We start from the raw sequence: 12,824 nt of genomic DNA on the forward strand, positions 1-12,824 counted from the left end.
GAAATTTTCATTTTTTATTTAACAGGGTTGTGATTATAGTTTCAAATCTTACCAAGCCCTAGCGGAATTGCCTTTTTGTCTTTTTCCTAACCCTAGGCCACGTGAATGAATGTTTTCTCATTCATTAAAGTTGTTATCCTCTACAATGCTATGATGGAGGGTTAGTGGAGTATCGCGGGCAAGTATGATGGCCTTTTACGATCTCATGATAGGTGTCGTATCATGTTATCATAGACCTTTTCCTTTCCCTTCCTGATCTCGCGTTAACCTTTGTATCGCAGGATCGTGTCATGTTTTGTTTTGTCAATAAAGGGGCCTTTTCCAATGTTGTGATAAAGGTTTGTTCGTTGAATTAGGAGTAGTGAGCAAGGGTATTTATGACCCTACGATAAAGGCTTCATCGTCAAATTGTAAAGCAAATGATGGGGCACGAAGATATTACGGAACCTATCGCATAATCAAAGGTTGCTATTCGGAGAGTTGAGATGCTACAACATAAGCTTTATCGTATGATTGTATCAAGGATTAAGGCATGTTAAGATAATGCGACACCCTATTGTCGTAGGATCGTAAAGGTCATAAGGCAAAAGCATGTCACTAGTGGTCAGGACAAATGGCAATTTCTTGACAAGCAGAGCCAATGTACGTATGCCAGATGGATTCCTAGTCATCGTGGGTGGGACTAGAAAATTATAGAATGGACAATAGATTACGGTCTTTGATCTCACAATGGCTCTTTCATCATGAGATCTCAAGGTTTTGAAATGGAGTTTTTCGATGTAGCGACTAGGGTTTATCGTAGGGTCGCAACAAAGAAAAAATAAATCGATGATGTAATGATGTAATGTTCTTAAGCTAACTGTAACATCGTAGAAGGAATTATGAAGGGTTGTGATGTTATGAAGCAGGAAACCCAACTGTGATCGTATGATCGTAGAGCATATAAAGATAACTTATGATGCTCTGAAACCACCTGTCATGAGATCATAAAGAGAGATGGAGTGAGATGCCGATGCTGCGACAGTAATGGGTATTGTATGATCGTAAAGGGTTGTGCCACTTGTTTCGATTGACTGATATGATTTTCAAAGGAGTATCATGGGGTTTGAGAACCATTGATACAATGTTACGATGCTATGAAGGGTCTTTTCAGTTACCCTGTCATAATATCATAAAATCTACTCTTTGTAGCAAATATAATGAGAAGAAAAGAAGTACGGGCTTTCCAGCCAATCAATTTTAAAAATTTACAAAAGTGTATAGTTGGAAATTAATGGTGATACTCCATGAAGTTGACAGAATGGATTGAGATCATTCTCGTGCATGTAAAATCAATGCAACTTAACATTCCTTTGAGCATATCGACTTATAAGATTTCCCATTTCCATTATAACTGTTTGTCATTCACAAAATTAGATTTTAAGCTCATCCTGTGTTGTCTACGTTTGTTGCATTATTGTTCCTGAGACTTGTAAGAGACAGAATTTTCACAAATGTAGATAATTTAGTTGCAAATTCACAAAATGTTAGACTAGGAGGTAGAAAAAATCCCAGCCTTTGAGGTGGCAGTATCAAAGAAATCAACCTTGAAGGGTGGCCTGTAAGGTTGAACTTGTGTAAGGTTGATATTTTTGGATGAATGTTCTCTGTATTTATTAAGTGCATCTTCCAAAAGTTTTTGTTTTCCATTAAAACTTTGACATTTTTCTGCCTCTCATCTATAGCTTGTTGCAATCCTTTATATGAATTTCCAAGATGAGAAGTAGAGGTCGGTTGTCTGTAGAGTTTTTATATATGTCATGTATTATTTTGCAGTCCATCCACTTTTTGTTTTGTAATGACCTGAATGAGTTTACATGTATACTTACTTGAATATAAGAAGGAATACTAGGGACCAATGGTTTTATCTCTGTGTCATACAATGAGTTTTATTGGTAGTGTTAAGATTTAAATTGAAGGATTTTATCCTTAACAATCATTATCTTTGTAGTTTTGTCTCCTTTCCATATGTTTGTAGCTTTGGGATTGAATAGACAAGTTTCTCTTTAGTTTAATGCAATCCAAAAGGTTGTATATCTTTTATTGATGACTGCTAATTCAAAGAATTAGGGAAGTTGCTTTCCATAATTGATAAGGCTTAAGGTTTATGGAATGGATGAGAATCAAAATGAAACTAAAAGTTTAATGTTGACACATTCAATCACAAGTTGATTAAAAAGGTCCAAACTGCTAATCTTTGACTCTATATCCCATTGGATAAGACACTAGTCCATTCTAAAGTTCAAAAGTACATGGCTGGTTCACCTTTATATAACACTCACAACAACAAATCAACTTATTTTCATCTATTGAAGAGATAGAAATGTTGGTCATGGCTTGTTTGTTGTGCTTTCTTCAAGTTGTAATTAGCTATTACAGTTGGAAGTTTGTTAACAAATCATAGAAGATAGTGACCATTTCTACTATAGGGGATAGTCTTGCATAGAAAAATATCAAGTTGATTAGACAGATCCCTTAGGTTTGCCTGCCTCGGCTTAGCAGAGCCTAAAGTGAAGTGAGTCTTGTTGAGTCTATTAATTGGTCTAGAATTGAGATTTAGCCTTGCTGAATATAGGATTTAGCTCATCCTTAGGCATGTCCTTGGTCTTTGTTTCTTGGTATCAAGTTTAAATCCACCTGATATGTTCTTTACCATAAAGAACTCCAACAACTTGGAAGACTAATAGGTCAGTTGTAGTGTAGATTGGTGAATTCATAGAGAAACTTGGAGATAATTTTGGGACTATGATGACTAGTTATTTGGAAGACTTTAAGAAGTCAATGAAACAAAGACTAAGAATTCTGGTGTCACTAGTAGAGAAGCATTTCAATGATGTTTGTTTTCTAGTTGATGTTGATTTCACTTATGTACAAGTTGATGTTCCAAGGGTGAGATGGCTTAGGCCATTGCATTATGAGATTAATGTGGATGAGGCATCTGTAGCCATCATTGCTTTACTGGCAGAGGAAGTAGATAAGAATGCTACTACATTTGGAAATTACGATGTAGCAAAGTCAAAGATCACAATGGATTTGAAGATAACTTTATGATGAGGAAGAATAGTAAAATTGTAAAGAAGCTCAAGGAACAATTTGGTGAAGAGGCGGAAGGAGATGAAGAAGAAGATGATAATGAAGATGATGAAGAAGATACACCTGCCCAAGCACCACTGACTCTTACACAGGGCCAAGGAGAGCACCAAGGAGAAGAAAAACTAGATTTTGTTGAAGGTACCAAGGGAGAAGAAGCTAATAAAGCACTTATTGCCACATAAGAGAAGAAGAGAAAAGCAAAGAAACCAAAAAAAAGCAAACCCAAAAAGGTTGTGAAACCTACACAACAAGATCCAACACTTCTTGTTACCAAGGCTAGCACAAGAGCTACTGCTAAGAAGACTTAGGAAGTTTAGAAGCCTAAAGGTAAGAGAGCTAGCACAACTACAAAAGAAGATGAACCTAAGCAAAAAAAAGAAGGAAATATATTGTCCTAGCTAAATTAGATGAGGATAGGACCAAGTCAGATGATAATAACCAATTCAAAGTGGTAAGTGATAGTCCCTCTTCTAATTTGAAAAACTTGTGTGAAAATATCAAGAATAATGCTAATTTAAGTGGATTTAAACATGTTGAGTTTGATAAAATTAGGAAGATAGAAATGAATAAAGTAGAAGGATCTGTATATGCCGTGATGGCAGCTTTTAAGATGACTCCAATTGAGATTGCCAACTCTTTACCCAAGAGCCTATATGACAGAGTTGAGTAAAGGTGGCAATATAGTCTTGCAACTAAGAGAAATATTAGAGAGACTACACTTGCTAGAGTAATGCTAGATTTGGACAAGTCTAAAATGACAAAGGCTATTAGTAAGTATAAGGGGAGATTTTCTCCAAAATACTGAGCCTTTCATATTTTACAATATAAAATTGAAGAGGTTGTTCAATAGAAAACACAAATATGGAAAGTTATATATGGGCTAACAACACAAAAGGCTATTGAGCAAGCACCTAAGGAAGTAGGTGAAGACAAAGAAGAAAAAGAGGTAGTTGAAATAAAAAATTATGAATCTATAAGGGAAGTACACGGGGAAGGCACTATAGAGGCAACAACTAAGGAAGAGCAACAACAAGACCAGAATGTACCAAAAATACATATGTCAAGTGCCAATCCACAAGCATATACAGTAAAGATTAAGGGTGTGTATGAAAAATCCGTTCAGAACATCAATCTTCTAATAGAGGAGGATATGCAAAAGATATTAATTGATTCCACCACTGAGGCACAAGTATGCAACCATCTTGCTTTGCTAAGTGTGGATGAGATTGAAAAGGCATAATCAACATCTGCAAGGGAGAAAACACAAGCATTATCCATTGCCCCCCCTCAATCTACAGAGGTGAAACATACAATGTCTATGATAGTATACCAAAGGAAGGACACAATGTCCTTATATATAAGCACTATGGTATAAAATATCTTAGTACCAACAGTTACAATAATTGAGCAAGAAGGGACACCAGTCCAAACAGGTCAGGAAGCTAGTCCTACACCTATACCACAAGCATAAGGTGGAGAAAAAACTAAAGAAAGGAGAAGGTTAGGACTGAAGATTCAATCTTGACTATGAAACTAGATGAAGTAATAGCAATTTAGACATTGGTTACCTTACCAGACACTGCTACTCCTATTCCTAGTCAAGCACTTTATAGGCTGAGTACAAAAGCTACACCATTGCAAGTATCAAGGCCTAGTCCTAGCACATCTAAGGTTGATGAGGTGAAATCCTATGGTGATATCAACTTAGACGAGGTGATTGAATTTCCAAAGTATGATCTTGCATCAATCACAATAGAGAAAATAAGCATATTGCAGGATGCTCTGGCAAGGAAGAAACATTGAGAACTGCTCAGAATAGAGCATAGGTAGAAATAAGCATTTCATGACATCAAGGACATATTTCTTGATGCATTTAACCCACCTGCACCTGATGAGATAAAGTCAATCATTGAGTAGTTGAAAAATATTGTGGAAGATCAATGATGAAGACCTAGATACTAATGTCAAATTACTGGAATGATGCAAGAAGAAATTTCAAATAAAGGTGAATGAGTAGATATCCAGTGCCATTGTACTACACCAGGTTGAGTTAGCAACCAAAATTGATGGTGTAAAGAAGATGTTGGAGAACATTTTCTCTCTTTACACCAAGTTGTGTGATGTTCCCCCATTCACATGAGAAGTGTAGAGACACGTTGACCATCTAGAGGGAGATTTGAAGAAAAGAAGTAACATTCTACAACAATCTCTTGGTTAAAGTTAGTCTCATTTCTGAAACTTGTTATTAGCACAAGGTTAGTTAGCAACTTTACAAGCTTGAAATGCAAATATTAGGGCTACATAATCAATATCCAGTCCATGTTAACCCCTTAGATGGAGGTGTTACATAAGGAACTAGCCTATGTAGAGATGTTGATGAAGGAAGATCCCCATCTTTCTACTCATGAAGGCCTAGTCGCCCTTGTTGTTGAGTTGGACATTCAAATGAAATATCTAGAGGTAGCATGTGACAACTGGGATGCAACACTGAAGATTACAATGAAGGTCCATAAATCATTCTTGGACAAACACACAATTCATGTACCACCCATGACATAAGTGTCAAAAGGGGGAGAATAATGAAGAAAGGGGGATAATGAAGTAAAAGAGATAATAAGTTTTGGGGGAGACCAAACAAAGTGGGAGACTGCATTACAGAGTCAACACAATAGATCTACTCAACAAGAGTATTCAGATTCAAAAGATTTAGAATAGAACAATCAACTCAGGGGGAGTTATAGAATTTTGAGGCATGACTGATAAATCATAAGTTTTTGCAAAATTTTGAAGTTTAATTTGAAATTTTGTATGTAAGCCAAGCACTAAATGGAGATTATCTAAGTTATACTCAAGAGCTAAGGTTATTCATGCATGACCAAGTGTTTTTGCCACTCATGTCAAAGGGGGAGAATGTTAATCTTAGATTAGTTTTGACATATGAGTGACAATACACTTAAGTCATTTTCTTAGTTCATGTTGAACAAGTAATGTATTTCGAATGTAAGTTGTCAGATTTACAATATGTGTTGAGTAACTAGTAAGTCTCGAGTCACTCAAGTGCTGAGCAGATAGTTGATGATGAGTGATTCAGATGCCGAGTGATCAATGGATGCCAAGTCATTCAGAGGTTGAGTTACAACATTGAAGATATAGTATACACCGAGCTTTAGAGACTTCAAGTGCCGAGTAAACTAGTTTTGGACATAGTTGTTTGTAATGGCACAAACTTCTATGTAAACTATTTTTGAGCTAACTTAAGGATTATTTTGTGATTCCAGATGATAAGGACAAATCTAAATTGAGGATCCCTATGCACTACATGAAACCAATCAATTATAGGGATGTTTTAAGTGAAAAAACAGATGAATCACAATCATTGATTCATACCTAACCCTAAATCACCTAAGTATTCTTAAGGAAGGCCAACCCTAAGTATTGTAGAGCACAGAGAGAGAAGTTTGCATGCACAGAAAAAAAATTCATGGTTGCTAAAGAGTTGTGAATTAAGATACATTGCAGAATTAGTTAGAGGAGAACAGAGGAAAGAAGTTAGAAGATAGAAGTGACACATTTGATTAGAGAGGATCAAGTACACATCAGGAAAGAGGTGTTATGTTATCTAGCAGCATAGTGCTAACTACAGGATCATTGTTGAGACATTCTATCAGGTGAATTAGTTAAATCTCTTGACAAAGTAGTCGTAACAAGCTATTGTAAATCCTTTAACAGGGTGCTTATTTCATTGTAAGTTTTAAGTCCTTTAATCAGACACACTTCTAACAAGGTGTTGAAATCCTTTAATAGGATAAGATCTAACAATATTGTAAGCCTTTAACAGGGCAGATCATAGTTTATGATCAAACATTGTAGCCTTCATTGGATACACTTTATTACTGCACTAGTGAAGATTTGTGGGTGTCATCCCCACCCCAATTTTACCATCTCATTGGAGGGATCCTAGGTAACCAAATATCTTGTGTCATGTATATGTGCTGAATGTTATTTACTTTCATGCTATGGATGAATATGTTTAGCTAGCTATTTCAATTTACATGAAAATTTTGAGATGGATGTGTGGTAATGATTTTATGGTTAAAGTTTTGAAGGAAAAATTCAACCCCCCCCCTCTCTTAGAGTTTACTTTCTCTATTGTATTTCCAACAAATATTCTATCTTTTAACTAATTCACTTGCAAACCATGAAAGTAAGTCATTGCTCCTATAATTGACAATTAAAAGTCCCTTTGAATTAATTTTGTAAATCTCATACTTAGATTGCCTAGATTACCTTTTGAATATCATGATGAAGATGTTTTTAAGGGTCTTGGTAGCTTATTTGGTGAATTTTTAATATAGACTCCATAATTGCATTGAAAAACCTCTTGTTTATGTCAAAATTTGTGTGGCAATCTCACAAAAGAGGGTTCCAATACTTTTATGGACATTATATCAAAGTTAGGTAAATGGGGTCCAACCCATTCAATTTGAGTCCTTTCCATTTGTGTGCATTCATTGAAAAAATTAGGTTATTGGATAAATAATGTTATTTGCAAGAAATTGCACAAAAGAATCAAAGAGATGGCCTTAAGCATCTGAATGATGGCAAAAAAAACATAGAGGGATAAGAATGTTTGTTCAAATAAAATTTGTTATGGGAATATGAGTGACAAGAGTATTGATGATTATGAATTTAGCTTTATAATTAAAGATTCCATCTTTTAACTAACTTACTTGTAAACCAAGTAAGTAGAACAATTCTTCTATCATTGGCATTTTAAATTCTTTTTGGATTTATTATGCAAACCACATACTTAGACTTTTATCTCCTCTAAATATGACATCATAATAATTCGTTGATGCCACTCTCTTTGGTTGGCAATTTCATGGATCTCATGTCTAATATTGATACGATCAAGGCTTTTGCAAAGAAAAAATGGTGCCTGAAGGGGCAAGTGGAGATTTCATCCATACCTTAAGGGTTATTCTCCTTTTCTTTCTCTTTCACAAAGGATGTTTCATGTGTTTTATGTGGGGGTCTTTGGATGATTAGGAATTCTTCCATAGCTCTAATGAAATAGGATCCAAATTTGGATTTGTAAGACTCTATTTTCTATGTTGTTCATGTATGGGTAATATTTCATGGATTATCTCTTGAATAGCAGTATGAAGATGTTTTTAAGGGTTTTGCTAGATCATTTGGTAAACTTTTACCTATAAATTTCATAAGTATGACAATAAGTCTTTTGGTTTATGTGAAAATTTGTGTGGTAGTTTCTCAACAGAGGAATTCATGCACTTCTACAAAAATTATACCAAAGTTGTGTAAATGGTTCCAATCCATTGAATTTGAGTCATTTTCATTTGTGTTATTTCATTGCAAAAATATTCCATTAGGAAAATAAATGTCCTATGTAAGAAAATACACAATAGAATTAGAGAGATGGCCCTAAGCACCAGAATGAAGGCCAAACCAAGATCGAGAGGGAGAAGAATGTTGGGTCAAATAAAATGTGATGGGAACCAAGTCAAGACTATAAAAAAATAATGGTGATATGGGTGATAAGAATAGCTTTGATCATCACAAAGAAAACATAAGGACAAAGAACAATGCTTGGAGAGATTCTAAACAAATCCCTCCATGCATGGAAGCAAAACTTAGAAAAGGGGAGGATCTTACCAAGTATAGAGACTGGTTATCCCTTTCTTGGTGGAAATGTTTTTCCAAAATCTATTATAGATGGTAGAAAAGTTTTTGATAGTAGTAAGGGGGGTGGATGAGAACTAAATCTAGATCAAGATGTAAATCCAAAAAATGAGAAGGTTGGCATTGAAATGAACTCATTTGAGGTGGGTCATCCTCATTCCTTGGGATGTGACTTTTTTATTTCCAATAAAATGTTTTCTTTAGAAGAAGGAGAGATTTTGGAAGATTGGAGCGAGATAGTTAAAGATGTCCTTTCACCTAGGGGGGAAATGGAGAATTCTCTTTAGGAAATGCTTAATTGTGTTAAGTTTACCTTCCTAAATTCTAAAATCTCATTCTTAGTAGTTTCTTCCAAGCTCTTGTTACCTCTAACTTGAGCTCTTTAAATGTAGGTAATGCTAACCAGAAGAAGGACAAAGAGGTTTATTTTGAGGAGGAAAATCAAAGGTTTTAAGATCTCAAGATTGACAGGGATGGTTTGTCCACACTAGTAGAGAAGAAGAAAAAGTAGAAAACCATTCCCATCAGTGCAAGTTGCAATGAGAAATAGGACTAAAGAAGATGTTGGGAATCCTAAGACATTAGCTAGTAGAAAATTATCTAGATGACATCATGAAAAGGAATGCCTTCAAAATATTATAGATGGTACACAAAAAAAAGTCACGAATATCTACTCTCCCAATAAAAAATGAAAACTATTTCTTCGAACATGAGTGGGTATAATAAATTCCATAAATGAGATATTCTTTATAATTTTGTGAGAGATCATAAATTAGATATTGTTCTCGTTCAAGAAACAAAAATGGCTAAGGAAAAGGTGGAAAACATTAAGTTGTTTAGAATAGTGGTGTAGTTCTAGTAGTAATTAGATGGGGCCTCTAGAGGTACAACCATCTTCTATTTAATTGTAACTATATTCAAGGTGTGCATCTTGATGTTGATGTTAACTATGTCTTTGCCAAATTTTACCATATTAGAGATGATTGTAGCCGGGTTTTGTTGAATATCTATACCTTTGATTATAAGTATTCTAGAAGTAAGTTTTGGAATAGATTAGAGAACTGCCATATGAGCATTAGTAATGAAAAATGGATAGTTGTGGTGGATTTGAATACCCCTTTTCGAGATAAAGAGAAACTTGGAGGATCATAGGTGCAATTTGATAACAGTATGTGTTTTCTTGGTTTTATTAATATTCAAGGTTGCATGATGTTGATCTCAAAGGTTTTACCAACACTTGGACTAATAGGAAGGTTGGGCATGAATTGATTCAATTCCACTTGGATAGAGAACAAGTTATGTCTACCACTCATTTTGTTTTAAATATTTGGTTTATCTTATATAAATTTAAGCTTTAGAAAAGGCAAGAACCTACAACAACCATAAGTTGTGAGCCTCTCATTTAGGAGGTTTTATGTTAGAGTCTAATTAAAAAAATCTTTAAAAAAACACTATTATTAAAACTACAAAAATAAAATAGTATTATATCACATTTAAATAAATTACAAGAAATTTCAAAATTTTATTTAAATATTAATTTAAGAAATACGCTAATTTCTTATATTTCATGATAAATGCTAAAAATCTAATATTAGAATTAGTATTTTAGAAATCCAATATTAGTATTTTAGAATATTAAATTATTTATATATATTTTATGAAAAGGTTGAAGAACTGACCAACCACTCTCCAAGGATAAACTGTAGAACTATATCCTCATACATATATTTAGACAAGATTATATTTCATATTGGTACAAGTAATATAATCAAAAGAAGGCTCGATACATACACAATCCTTACGGTTGTGTTTCTTTTCCCTCTAAGTAGCAGCGAGCAATGAAAACACGAAGGAATATGTAAGGGAATTGAAAATTTAAGTTTGAATAAGACCTAGTTGAATAAGAGTGACGATATTAAGGTTTCCAATGCAAAGAAGCCCCTTTTCTTCTATGTAAATCTTTGCAAGAGATGTTTGCAATGCAATGAAGAAGTGAAACTCTCTAGTGTAGGAATGGCCATTGCAACGGTTGTTACTGTAGCTTAAATATTGAAGAATAATGGATTTATAGTGCAGAAGAAAATATTTACATCTACGATTGAGATGAAGGAAGAGACAAGACCAGGCAGGGCAATCCAGAAAGCCAAGGTCGAAATAATATTGCTCAAATCAACCAACTTTCACAAGTTGATGGCTTTTGTTGCTACTGTAGAAAAGGAGCTTGTTGATGTAGATGGAGAAAGTTAGTTATCTGATGCTTAAATATTGATATTGTTGATCGACCATTTAGTAGTATTCATTGATTGCAGAAGTTTTTTGAACTGAAATATTTTAGTTTTGACTTTGGTATTATTCATTTAATTCATATATTTTGAGATTGTATATAGTTTGAAATTTGGTTCATATATTCATAAATTTGTGTAGTACCATCAAGTTGTAGTGTAAAAGTAGTTATTCTGAAATGTTTTGCAATTCAATACCCATATATCAAATTTTACTTGTTCAAAAAAAATTGTCATTTAAAAAGCAAGGGTTGCAGTGCAACTAAGTTCCTACTTAGGATTAAAAGAATGGTTTTCATAATAGTCATCACAAGATGCAAAAACTGGTAATTGCAAGTTCATAGATGACTAATAATTTACCATCAAGCACAAGACTAGTTTAGTGTTTGCAAAGGTCTAAAATTGTACTTCGCCTCAGTGATATTGAGGTCAGACCATGTCACTGTAGGCAGAGGACAAGGAATCAAATGTTTTTTAAAAGTTGTCTAATGCAACAACTAGATTGCAATAGCCAAAATTTTATTTTTATAACAATATTCAAATCCATAAAGTTAGTACAATTTAGCTTTTAGTGCTTGAGCTACAAGGATCACAAAATACATATAGAATTACCTTTTAAAACACCAATGTTATTACATTTAAACTGGGAGAGAGCCTTTCTAATATTTCTCTAGCATTTATGAGAATGAGTGGGTACTCTCATATCGACCTTCTATGCTCACAATACCACAAACATTTGCTATTATGAGGGTGTAAATCTGAATGTGTTGAGAGTTTTCATTAATGGTGATAAAAAAATTATACACAGTTAGATGTCCAAATTTGAAACACTGTCAGATCTTGATAGTCTATTCAAGATTATTGAAACAAAAATTTACACAATCAACTTTAGATATTTTATTCAATTTTATGGAGAAAATTGAAATAATTGACTTCATTGTTTTGCAAATATATTCATAGATTTTTTAACCAAATCTAAGAAGAAAATTTGACATATTCAAATCTTAGTCATCCATTCAATCCTTATGAACACAATCAATTGTAGACATTTTAAAAGAAGAACTTGACACAATCAAATGTGAATTTTTTATAAAACTTAAAATTCTAATATCTTTTCTAATCCAAAATTTTCATGTAGAAATCTAATATCTTTTGATATCCAGGAATTTTCAAACATTTTAATTGGTTTTCTAATAAATGACTAGATTTACCTATATTCGAGAAGTAGGAACTAGTGGCATTTGAAATGGGTGGCCAAATACTTTGGTACTAAACTAGACTTAATAGTAACACTAGTAAATTTGGACCTATTTTTTGACGAGGGTTTGTCGATTCTTCGACAGCAAATGGCCAAAACATTTCTTTTCTATAATTTTGTTGAAATTTTGATGAAAGGCATGGCTATCTATTTATCGACAAACAACCTCGTTGAAAATGTGCCCAATCTCTGCTAGGCAGGTGGCATCAGATCATAATCAACAGATGTTAAAACTTTGATGCTTAGCGGTGATTTTTTATGAGCTTTCCATGCCATCTATGACTGGGCTCATTGAAACATAAACCAAACTTTTTCAAAATCCTATGAGATTCTGACGACGTTGCCATGTCATCGATGGAAGCCATCATCAATAGATCAATGAAAAGTCTTCAAAATTTCAATGATATCTCTATTTAAACAATAAAAATAAAAATAATAAGAAATGATAA

This window comes from Cupressus sempervirens, chromosome 11 (genome assembly GCF_028749045.1).
Source record: "Cupressus sempervirens isolate cs-2001-9-10 chromosome 11, ASM2874904v1, whole genome shotgun sequence".
Classification (NCBI taxonomy): Eukaryota; Viridiplantae; Streptophyta; class Pinopsida; order Cupressales; family Cupressaceae; genus Cupressus; species Cupressus sempervirens.